The sequence below is a fragment of the Manis javanica genome, chromosome 9 (genome assembly GCF_040802235.1).
Source record: "Manis javanica isolate MJ-LG chromosome 9, MJ_LKY, whole genome shotgun sequence".
Taxonomy (NCBI): Eukaryota; Metazoa; Chordata; class Mammalia; order Pholidota; family Manidae; genus Manis; species Manis javanica.
In genome coordinates, this window is record NC_133164.1 from 122,699,335 (window position 1) to 122,711,296 (window position 11,962).

The window sequence follows — 11,962 nt, forward strand, 5'->3', positions numbered from 1 at the left end:
CAATAACATAAATGCAAATACAAAAGGCAAGAGAAAACCATGTCAACAGACCGTTCTCACACATCTGTGCAAAATAAACATAGTTAAGCTTTGAAAAAAAACAACCCCCAGATCACCAGAGAAGGAAAAAACAATGAAATACCACTTTTCATTTAACAAGCTGGAGTATGTGTGACTTAGTTCTCCACCATATATTTCTGCATATTTCAAAGTTCCTACAATGACCGTATTACTATGGCCGCCATCAGAAGGCAGCACTGCTATCTGAGGGGAGCTTGGAAGACGTGGCCCTTGACATACTACAAGACAGACCTCAAAAAACTCGGGAGGCCAGCGCGACGTCCCCGAGTGCCCGTGCCCAGGTGAGAGGGGAGCAGGTGGGCCGCCTTCCTCTGCAGGCACCTGCGGGGCCACCCCAACAAGCTCCTCCACACTTTCAGAATTAAAGCTGAAGTAAAATCAGCGTCAAAGACTGCGCTGCATACAGGGTCTGGGGCTCAGTGCAGTCGGCGCAGCTCCAAGTCTCTCACCATCTTGCCTCAAGGGGTTTAACTTACAGTTTCCAGAAGCGACGGAGGTCAGAGCCGAGGTCACAGGATCCGGAAGCGCGCCGGCCTGAGCTCCACGCGGCGCCGCCTCTTCCCGCCCCGAGCCGCGAGCACGGCCGCAGCTCTCGCGGGATTTCCTGCCTGCACCCAGAATCTCGACGCTCTTTTGAGATGAACTCAGGTATTGCAGCTTTTTCCTTAACCGTCATTTGATGCAGGTGAGTGGAGTCAGCAGCCTACTTTCAGGGGGATTTAAAAAAAAAGACATAAAAGCCATGAGACAGAGAGAAACCTCCACAAGCAGCCGAGGTCGGCCCAAAATCTATCCACCCACGCCTAGAAAGCATAAACACATTGCTCCTTTTTTCAGACAAAAGCTTCCAAGAGCTAATATCAATTTTGAGCATTCTCTGAAGAACTCAGCCTTCTGAAAGATCGTTGTGTCTTTGTCTTGCCAAGGGGTTTCAGCCCCGGGCAAGTTCACTATGGATTCACTGTGACCAAAGAAATGATGGTAGAACGTTCTTGGGGTGGAAGAGTTTATGCCCAACTTTATTCCCACAGTGGAAGGTCAGTCACTAAAATCCTGTCCACTCAGAGCCAGTCTGCAGGCAGCAAGCCGGTCTCTTGTCTCCTGGCCTCTCTACCCGCACAGCCATGCTCTGAGACTCTGTCCTCGGCACTGCCAGCCCTCCAGCCTCTGCTCTCCTGCAGACTTGCAGCTGTGCCCCCGTGGCCCCCAGAGCACTGGGCGGAGCTCTTTTTATAGAGTCAATAGTAACGTATTGCCCACACGTGTGTAGGGAGCTAGCCGACCAGGGCCAGGTGGGAATCCTGGGCACAGGAACCTTCACTTTATCCACACTCCACCCCTCCAGGATTCTCTCCTCTCAATCTATGGCCCTCAGTCCTCTGCAGTGGTCCCTGTGTGAGAAAGCTGGAGCATTGTAACCAAATTCCATAACAACAACAGAGACTATGACAATATACAAATAACAAAAGTACAACAAATCACAATAACCCTCAAGCCTGAGGAGACCCATTGCCACCAAGTGGTCATCCAGGCTGTATTTAAACCACTTCTGCTCAAAGGAGTTGACCAAAAGGACCACAGGTGGGCCTCACAGTACCCACCTTCCCCAGCCTCTCCAGCAGAAAGTCCTGCAGACACACAGGCCCATCTTGTTCTCTCTCTGCCTCTGCTTCGTCCTCAGCAGCCGGAACCACGGCTCTGGTCTCAGTTGCCACAACTCCAGTCATCCAATTTATTTCTGTCTGCTCCTGCCTTTTCAAGCCAGCCCACACCTGGGTCCTCGTGACCTTCACGGGGCCCTTTAAATTCCTCCTTCGAGAAGCAGACCGTATTTCCTTTTGTGCTTTCCTTGCTTGAGCCTGAGGACAGGAGCAGAGCAAAGGGGGCTCCACGCCCTGGGGAGGAGGCGCACCCCTCCTGGAGGAGCCCGCAGTGGCCGAGTCCTTCCGGCTCTCCACCAGCTTTCAACCAGGCGGGGTTTCAACCGAGGAGGGGCTGATGCCTGCAGCACCCACAGGGCCTCCACCCCCACCTGTTTGTCAAACCTCTGCTCCTCCACTTCTGGGGGTGACGGCTCCACTGCACCTCCCACCTGCCCCATGGCACCTGGTGGCCTGCGTGCTGCTGCTTCTCGGGCTGCTCCTTCTCGGGCCACAGCACTTCACAGTGACTCCATTTCAGTCAGCTTTCTCTTGTGGTGGACTCCAGTCCTACACCCCTTCCCAGCACCACATGTCCGCAGGGGACCCTCGAATATCTCCCCATCCATAGGTGCAGCCGCTGAAACACTCCTTCCACAAGGGCAGCCTGTTCTTTTTCCCTGGTCACCAATGAACCCTGCCAACTGTTGCCAGTTGCCTTGCCAATGGGTTTCAGCCTCTGGCAAGTTCACTGTGGATTCAGTGTGACCAAAGAAATGACAGCAGAACGTTCTTGAGTAAAAGGGTTATACCCAACCTAATTCCCACGGTGGCAGGTCAATCACTAGAATCCCGTCCATTTAGAGCGAGTCTGCAGGCAGCAAGCAGTCTCTGCGTCTGGGCCTCTCTGCCTGCACAACCATCTCAGTCTCTGTCCTCGGCGCTGCCAGCACTCCAGCCTCCATGCTCTGCTCTCCAGCAGCCCTGCAGCTGTGCCACCAGAGCACTGGGCGGGGCTCTTAATGTAGAGTCAACGACGTATTGCCCACAGGTGTGTAGTGAGCTAGCCACCAGGGCCAGGTGAGAATCCTGACCACAGGAACCTTCACTTTATCCACAGTCTTCAAGCAAATAATGGGCAAGTCTGTAACTTTTCTAATCCAGGGGGCATTTAATAGCTAATGCATTTCCTCAGGCATGTGGCCCACTGAACCCAGCATATATACTTCTTTCCTAAAACGCTCAGCATGGAGTAAGCATGAGGGATGTCTTGTGCTAAGGCTGTGGCTTACCCAGGTTTAAACCCTCCTTCATTCAAATCCCTGTAAGTGTGAAAATGTGCACCTATGGTATTAAGGACTCTTAAAATAAGACCTAATTAATTATGACCACTAGTTCACCTCCACTTCTCAAAATCAACAAGTATTAAATTTTTATTCTTCCCAGGTGTGAAACCATTTAGAAAGAAGGAACTAAATGTGAAAGAAATGCAGAGGAAGAGAAGGAGAGACATGGAGGTGCCCCCAAGTGCGGGCAGCCAGCTTCCCGAGGAGCCCTCTGCCCGGCGCTTGCTCTCCCCACCAAGCACATTGATGCCTTCTCTGCTGACTTCATGTTTTCTAAGATGGTGAGTCAGAGATTGTAATATAAATGAAGGAATCGATCCTCTCCACTGAATTCAAGATCATTTCCAGAGAAACCTATGGACAGAGTTTCCAAACTGTCAAATGAATTACCTGTAATTTTTTCTAAGATAATCTCTGAATCTTGCCCTAGAATAAGATCTTAGAAATAGTACAATGAGGAAAAGCATATGAATATTTTTAAGGCTATTTCATGTTGACATATTGAAATACATATATCTACTTATAGTCCTACCACAAACCCATTGTGTTTCACCTTTGCCAATGCTGACATAAACAGTATTGTAACTTTGAGCCTTAGGTCATTATATTTAGAAGCAATTTTATGTGTATTTTTTTTTAAAGAGTCATTGTTCTTTTTCAAGTCTTAAATTTTTTGTGATTGAATTTAATCCAAAGACATTTCCAGGAGAATTAATGTTGTGGCTCCCAATCTTCTGATGAGGATGAATGTAAAAATAAGATACACTGAAATGAAATATGCTCTAGAAAGAATTGACTATGAGCTCAGTTCAAGGAAATCATACCTAAAAGAGATCTGAACAGTTTCATGTACTTAACATTCATGATCTGCAGATGGAGTGGGGTTAATAAAGCTTCTATAAATACAGCACATAATCCTGGCATTGTTGAAAACAATCTACCATATATTTAATCACATGAAAATTTTGTTTTATCTTGAACATATCCAAATATTTTAAATATTCCTGCATCCCATTACTCACCCCCTTACTTAGTAAGTCAATCTCAATGAATCAAATTTATTTGTTATTGATGATTCAGTGCTATTTATAGTTGGTGTGCCTCTTCAGTTTTAATTCACCCCTAAGTTGACTGGCTCAGAATTTAGAATCGTGAGTTCTCAGCCTCTCCTCTCTGGTGCTATTTCTCTGCTCACTCCATGACAACATGGCACATGTCCACCCAAACTTGAGGTAGCTATTAAGAATTCTTAACTTCAAGAAATTCAAGAAAAATATCCTAAAAATCTGTAAGTTAGTTTGTCCAGTTCTGGACTGACCATTTTATATCTGGCTCCCCACCATCTGCTATTTTATTTCTTCAGTGCTGACCAGTCTAGATGATGGAGCCCCAACAACTCGCCTTCCTCTGTCCTTGTCTCTCGGTTCATGTTCATTACCTGTTTTCCGACTTACCTTCTCCATCATAACTACATTGCCTTGATTTCTTTCTTTCTCCCATTACTTTAGGAAGGGCGCCCTCATTCACTTCATTTACCCTCATGGAGAGATACAGGGCAGCAGGTGTAAGGGGCATCCCACCATACCAGGCAGCCAGACATGGGAAACCTCTTTATCCCTGCAAGTCTGGAGAGTCTCCTCCCCTACCTAGAAAGGCCAGTTGGCCCAGCCTGGGGCATCTCCTCCTGACCCCTCAGGCAGCATCAGTAGGAACCAATCAGAACCCCAGCAACACAGATAAACCAAGCAGACCAGAATGGCACCACAAAGGGTCTGAACATTAAATACTATCATTGGAGCCACACCGTACAAAAGTAGGCTAAGACTACATTCAAAGCCTAATTAGGGTGACTTCCTTCTAAAATAAAATATTTAAAAGGACTCAGAGACTCCTAACAAAAAACTCTAAATGTCTAGGATACAACAAAAGTATTCCCCATCATACCAAAAATCACAAAAATCACAGGTTGAATGAAAAAAGCCAATCAACTGTTGCTAACACCAAAATGAACCAGATGGTAGAATTATCTGACAAGGATTTTATAGTATCCACCATAAAAGTGCTTCAGTAAGGAATTACAACATATCTTGAAACAAATGAAAAAGCAGAGGAATATCAGCAAAGAAATAGAAGTCATGAAAAAGAACCAAATGGCAATAATAGAACTAAAAAATACAATAACAAAAATTTTAAAAACAGAACAGTGTTAAATAGTCAAATGGAGAAGATAGAGAATGGAATCTTCTGAACAGGACAGATCGATAAGATGTATCCAGTCTGAACAACAGAGAGGAGATAGACTACAGAAAAATAAACCAGGGCCAGAGACTTGGGCTCAATTAAAAAGACCATTCATATAATGTCTTCTCAGAAGGTAAGGAGAAAAACTGCAGGGCTGAAACAGTAGTCAAGGAAATAATGGACAAAAATTTCTCAAATTTGCTGAACACCCTAAAACTGCAAATTCAAGAAACTGAATAAAACCCAAACAGGATAACCCCGAAAAAAATTCACACCAAATCACATCATAATTACTGAAAACTAAGGACAAAGAAAAACTCTTGAAAGCAGCCAAAGAGAAACAATACATTACCTAAAGGGGAACATTAATTAATGCAGCATCATTACTCAGTGGAAATCAGGTAGGCCAGAAGCAAGTAGCACAACATTTTTCAAGTGCTTAAAGCAAAGAATTGTCAACTTGTAAAACTATTCTTCAGGGATGAAAGAGAAATAAAAACATTATTAAATGAAAGGGGATAAAAAAGAATTCTCGAATAAATGATCAACTCTTAAAGCATGTCTAAAGTTAATCCTTCAAACATAAGGAAAATTTTTAAAAAGCAGGAGTTTTGGAAAATCAGAAAGGGAAAAAGAATGATGGAAAGAGTAGAAGTATGAGAACATATAATAGACTATACTCAAGAAATATTATGGAAATGTGGAGAAGGTGACCTAAATGGAAGTAAGGTGTCCACATTTCACTGAAAGTAGGAAAATGTTGATACCAGTTGACTGTGATAAGTCACATATGTATATTATAGTGCCTAGAACAAACACCAAGAAAATATACAAAGAGATATGCTCAAAAACACTATAAATAGATCAAGATGGAATCCTAAGCAACGCACAGGAAGGCAAGAAATAGGAAAAGAGGAGCAAAACTCAAAGGAAACAAACAGAAAATAAATAATAAAATGGCAGACCTAACCCTTACACATCAATAATTACTTTAAATGTAAAAGGTCTAAATACACAAAATAATAGGCTGAGATTGACAGAGTGGACTAAAATATATATATATATAGCACCCAGCTATATGCTGCTTGAAATAAATTTATTTCAATTCACATAGATGTATTGAAAGTAAAAGGTGGAAAAAATATATATCATGCAAACAAATAGGAGTAGCAACATTAGTGTTGGATAAAATAGATTTCAGAGCAAAGAAAATTATTAGAAAAGAAAGAACATGACATAATGATAAAAGGATCCATCCACCAGAAAGATTTGTAATCTTAAATATGTATGTACCAAACAACAGAGACTCAAAAATATATGACACCTAAGCCTGATAGAGCTGAAAGGAGAAATAGACAGATCCACAATTATGGTTAAGGACTTCAATACCACATTCTATGCAAATGATAAAACTACTAGACAGAAAATCAGCACGGCTATAGATCTAAACAACACAATCAACCAAGAACATCTAGAGAACACTCCACCCAAGAACAGCAGGTATTCATTTGAGGAGGGGTACTCTCCGAGCCCCGTGGAACAGTTACCAAGAATAAAAGACCATTATCTTGATAGGCTGGGCCATAAAACAAACCTTAAAAAATTGAAATAATACAGAGCATATTATCTGCCTGTATGGAATCCATACTTTATTTTTAAAAACACTCAGAAAAGTAGGAATACAAGGTTGCTTCCCCAACTTGATAAAGAGCACCCCCAAAAAGCCTACATCTATGATTATACGTAATAATGAAGGACTCAGTGATATTTTCCTAAAATCAGAGACAAGGGAAGGATGCCATTCTCACCACTTTCATTCAACATACTACAATAAATTCTAGTAACTGTAGTAAGGCAAGAAAAAATTAATAAAAAGCATATAAACAGAAAGGAAAAAATAAAACAATCCCTATTTGCAGATGACATTATTTTCTATAGAATTTCTACAGAATCCAAAAGAACCCACAAGAAGGCACAAGTGAGTTCAGCAAATTTGCAGGAACAAGAACATGTGCAAGTCAACCAGTCTGATTATACTAACCATGAACTATGGAAATCAAAGTTAAAAACACAATACCATTTGGAAACAATCCAAAGAAAATTAAATATATAAGTGTACCCTTAGCAAAACATATATAGATTCCATATACTGAAAGTTTTAAAACACCGATGAAAGAAATTAAAGTAGACCTAAGCAATGGGGCCATCATGATTAGAAGACTCAGCATAGCCCCCCATCTAAGCTGGGTTATAGGTACCTCTCTTCCCATTACATACAGTCATCATCTCCATCATAACCACATGAGACTGTGTTATAATTTCTCACTGTCTTGCCAAAGTCCACCTGCCAAACAATAAATTCCTTGAGGGTAGGGACTGTGGATGACTTAGTATGGCTTTCCCAGGCTCTAGCCCAGTGCCTGGCGCACAGAAAGCCATCAGTAGACGCTGGCTAGATAAACTGAGTGCAGAAGAGAAGCGGCAGGTTGGTCCTGATGGGAATGTCCTAGAGGCACTGGGGTAGGAACTTCTGAGCTTCAGAGGAGTGCTCAGGGTTGGAAATTCAGATTAAGGAGTCATCAGGAGTGTGACAGATAATACGACTAGTTGCAAAGAAATGTTGAGGGAATATAGAAGGACAGGGTGCAGAGGGAGCAAAGAACAAGTAAAGCCATGGAGAATAACACTATATGAAGAACAGAGGTGGGAAAAAAGACCTAGAGAAATGGACAGGGAGTAGCAGAAGGCCAGGGTAAGGCTGTCAGCAGAGTGGACCCTGCAGAGATGGTGTGGCCAAGAATACTGGGTTCAGCTGTGAGGAAGCTCCTGCCTGGGCAGACCTGGTCGGGGGGTGGGTGGCGAGGACGGACAGGCAGTGGCGGAGGAGTGAGGGCAGCAGTAAGGAGAGAGAAACAGGGCAAAGACTGGGCGCAGCGATGGGCTGATGCAGTGAAAGCAGGGAGGAAACCCGAATGCTGGGAAGGAGGAGCCAGTGGAGACTAAGAGATGGGGAAAATAGCAGCAAGGAGAGTGGGGCAGGGTTGTCGCCCAAGGAGCAAAAGCCCCCGGAGCCAGGAGACCCGGATTACAGCCCACACGGGAAGGGAGCGCAGGGAGGCAGGAGGCCAGACGGACGGGCGCCAGGATTCAAGGGTGCGGGACCACACCGCTGAGGAGCGCCCGCAGCACCCAGCCGGGCACCACAATTTTCTCCTTGTGATCAGTTCCTTGTTGAAAGAGCTGCCCGGGGAAGGTGTGACCCTCAGTAGACTGACGAGGTTTTAAAGTTGCTGATGCCACTGACGGCTGAGAAGGGACATCTCTTGGGGAGGTCAGAGGTCCAAGTGCAGGCAGGAGGTGGGGGTGGACTCCGAGGCTGCAGGACCAGCAGCCCCAGGACCATCCGTGTCCCCCCACAGCTCCTGCGGCGCTTGTACCTCTGGGCTCTGGATGCCCGCCAAAGTCGCCAGACTCCATTTTGCTTTATTTCTGCTGCTACACTATCACTGTTTCCTACAGTGTTTCTATAGTCTACCAACAAAGCTTATTCATTGTTCTAGCAGCAGAAAAGATTCCAAAATTCATCTTCCCCATAATTCAGACTCAAGTCAGCCCCACGGCAGCCTTGGGTAATTTGGCCAACTCGCTGGCCACGAGTCCTCACGTTGTAATCCATCATCATTATGAGCTGCATTCACACCATTTCTTTCTTTGGCATAAAGTCTGAAATGCAAAGGATTGTTAGGACAGAGAGAGATGAACCACTGAGATAGTGACACCCAAATGTGTGCTTTGTTAGAAATGAAAATGGAAGTATGATTCCAGGGAAAAGGACTTCGCCGCGACATGGTCTCACACTCCTTTCAAAACATGAAAAATAAATTCGCTCTCAAGAAAAAGAAGAAAAATGGATCTGACGGATGCATTCTCTCCCGTCTTGAGGTTTCTCCTCGGAGCCTATGCATCAAGGATCTTTCTGAACCAGGAGGGCCTTGCCTTCAGGAAGATCATTGTGCTGAGTGGGTCCTTCCCCACTGGTTGGTGATTTTTAACCCAAATGTGATTAAGTGGCTTGTCCCAGAAACAAAAGAGTCAGCTTCCAGTCCAAAAGCAAGCAGACCATGTACTCTGTGAGTATTGCCATCATTCCCAACATCTACTGTAAATTTGCATGTTCACACCTTTTATTGTATTTTGAATCCAGAAGGGAAATAATATCCTTCAGTTGCTCATTAATTACAAAATCTTTCTGGAAGTCTTTTAATGTAGGGCACAGTGACGCACAAGGGCAGCTCAGCATCACGGAACACAGAAATCGAAAGATTGCCGATACACGCCTGACATTACAGATGGGGGCCTGCAGGTCAGAAAGGAAGGGCTGACCCGGGCCCCCCAGCCAGGTTTCTCCAGACTGGGGCAGGTGCCACCGCATCCCACCGCCCATCAGCTGTAATGCATAAAAATACAAGCTCTTCAGCTTAGCTGGCCCCTCCCTGTCTGCGCTTACATGAGGTAGATTTTTCACATACCTAAACCTACATGTGGATAAATTGCCTGGACACAGTAGACAATAAATATTTGTTAAATGCTTCCTAAAATTGATGCGAGTGTGAACCCTCTCTGATCTCATTGAAAGTCCCAATCTAAATGATTCTCTGACATTAATGGAATCTTGACAACTTCCCCAACTGCATATGATACAGTTTGACAATTTGTTATAGAATTAACATGGCCATTTCTGAACTAAATTTTGGAATACTAAGTCTAGCTAGGGACCTTTTTTCTGATTTATGAGCTAATTTATATAAATATTCATCTCATTATAGCATTAGTGAATAGCTTTACCGGAAATTTTTTTAATTACTTGAATTCAAATCTGTCTCAGAAAATCCAAAATAACTATATGGCAAAATCTAAGATCTTGTCCCATAAACAAGTTGAACTTTGTGTTGCTCATTTTGGGTAATTCTCATCTCCAAAGGGATATAATTTGGTAAATTTCCCAGACCCCAAATTTAGATAAGTTTATGTTTCCTGCCTGATTAATTAAGGGAGAGATCAGTAATATAACATTATTATGGTCCACTATTACACTAGTAACATCTTTCTCTTACACGTTGTGGGGAAGTAAGTTCATTCACAATAGAGTTAACATTGCTTCATCTCTTCTTCTTGGAAGTTTGTAGACTATGAATCCATTTTTGAGTGTTTATCTTGCAATCTGCCTGACTGCACAGAGGTGAAGTTTTCCTGATGGACATTCCTGCCACCGTCTTCCGTACTAAGATCAAGTGTCAAGTTCAGCTGTTAATACTGAAATGGAACACGTCATGGCCAGATAACACTTTAGCAATTTTAGATAGATTCCAAGTCAAGTCTGTATCAAGATGACATTAAAAGTTTCAAGATACCTAAAGAAACGATGACATCGCAACATTCTGCTTACTTCCAGGTACTCAAATCAGCCAATTGTTACTGTGTTATATTAGCCACCCAGAAAGCATAGATATCAAAAATATATAAACCAGTCACCATTGTGTGTTAGAGAAGTTAAAATTAGAGAAACAGCATGACTAATTGGGCAGAGGAGCAGAAATGACCATTTCAAGCCTATTTCCCAAAAGAAAGTCAAGAGGAAGCATTTGGAAGAATTGAGTCTCACCCAGCTTTGCTACGCCCTTGTTATCAACCAGCTGCCTGAGTCAGACCACCTCACAGGTTTTCTTATGATGTAGGGTGATGGGCCCAGAAAAAGGAAATTTTTTGAATTTGCTACATTTAGAATTTAATGTGCAATGTGAAAACACCTTTTAAAACATATTTTGGTAAATTAAGAATAGTGACTGGCAAAAGGCGGCTCTCGATAAATACTGCTGGAGGAAGGAGCGAGTGTCTGCAGATGGGGAACTGCTGATGAGGGCACGCGGCTGCCCGGAGTCACCGGGCACCTTCCTTACGTGGTCAGAGAAGACACCACGTGCCTCCTTCTGCGGGCTAACCCGACATGACGTTGGTGAGCATTAACATATGTTTTCAATCTTTATTAGAAATGCATTAGCCTGAACACCATGGAGGCTTTCTATAGGATCCCTAGTTTTGCTATTGAGATACACACTTTCTGTTTCAAATTTTCTCTTCCTCCTTCTTCTGCCCCCCACCCCACCCCACCCCACCCATTTTTTTTTTTAACCTAACTAAAGAGAATGACATGTTAATTTTGGTCCCACCTCTGCTGGGTTACTCTCAGGTCAGCAGATTAGAGACAGGGACAGAAGAAAGAAGACAGTGCGGCTCCGACTGCGGGGCAGGCTGACCCAGCCATCAATCCTGCTGACTGACGCTACGTTTGAACAATGACAGTCATCTGTCAGAAAGCAGGACGTGGCGCCTCATTAACACACCGCTCACCTGCCCTGAGCTACACCTCGCTTATAATAATATCGATCATTCACCTCCAAGGCATTGCTCGCTTCTGCTCCGTGAAATAACAGGCACCCTGTCTCCTCTCTTCTCTCCCCTCCAAGGCCACACGGCTAAGCTGCGCGGAGAGGGGGAGAAGGACCGGCTGGTTGGCGGAAGGCAGGCGAGGCCGGGGAAAGATGCCATCAGGAGCCGAAACACTCATCGCATTGGCTTCCTCTTCGGATGCATGGG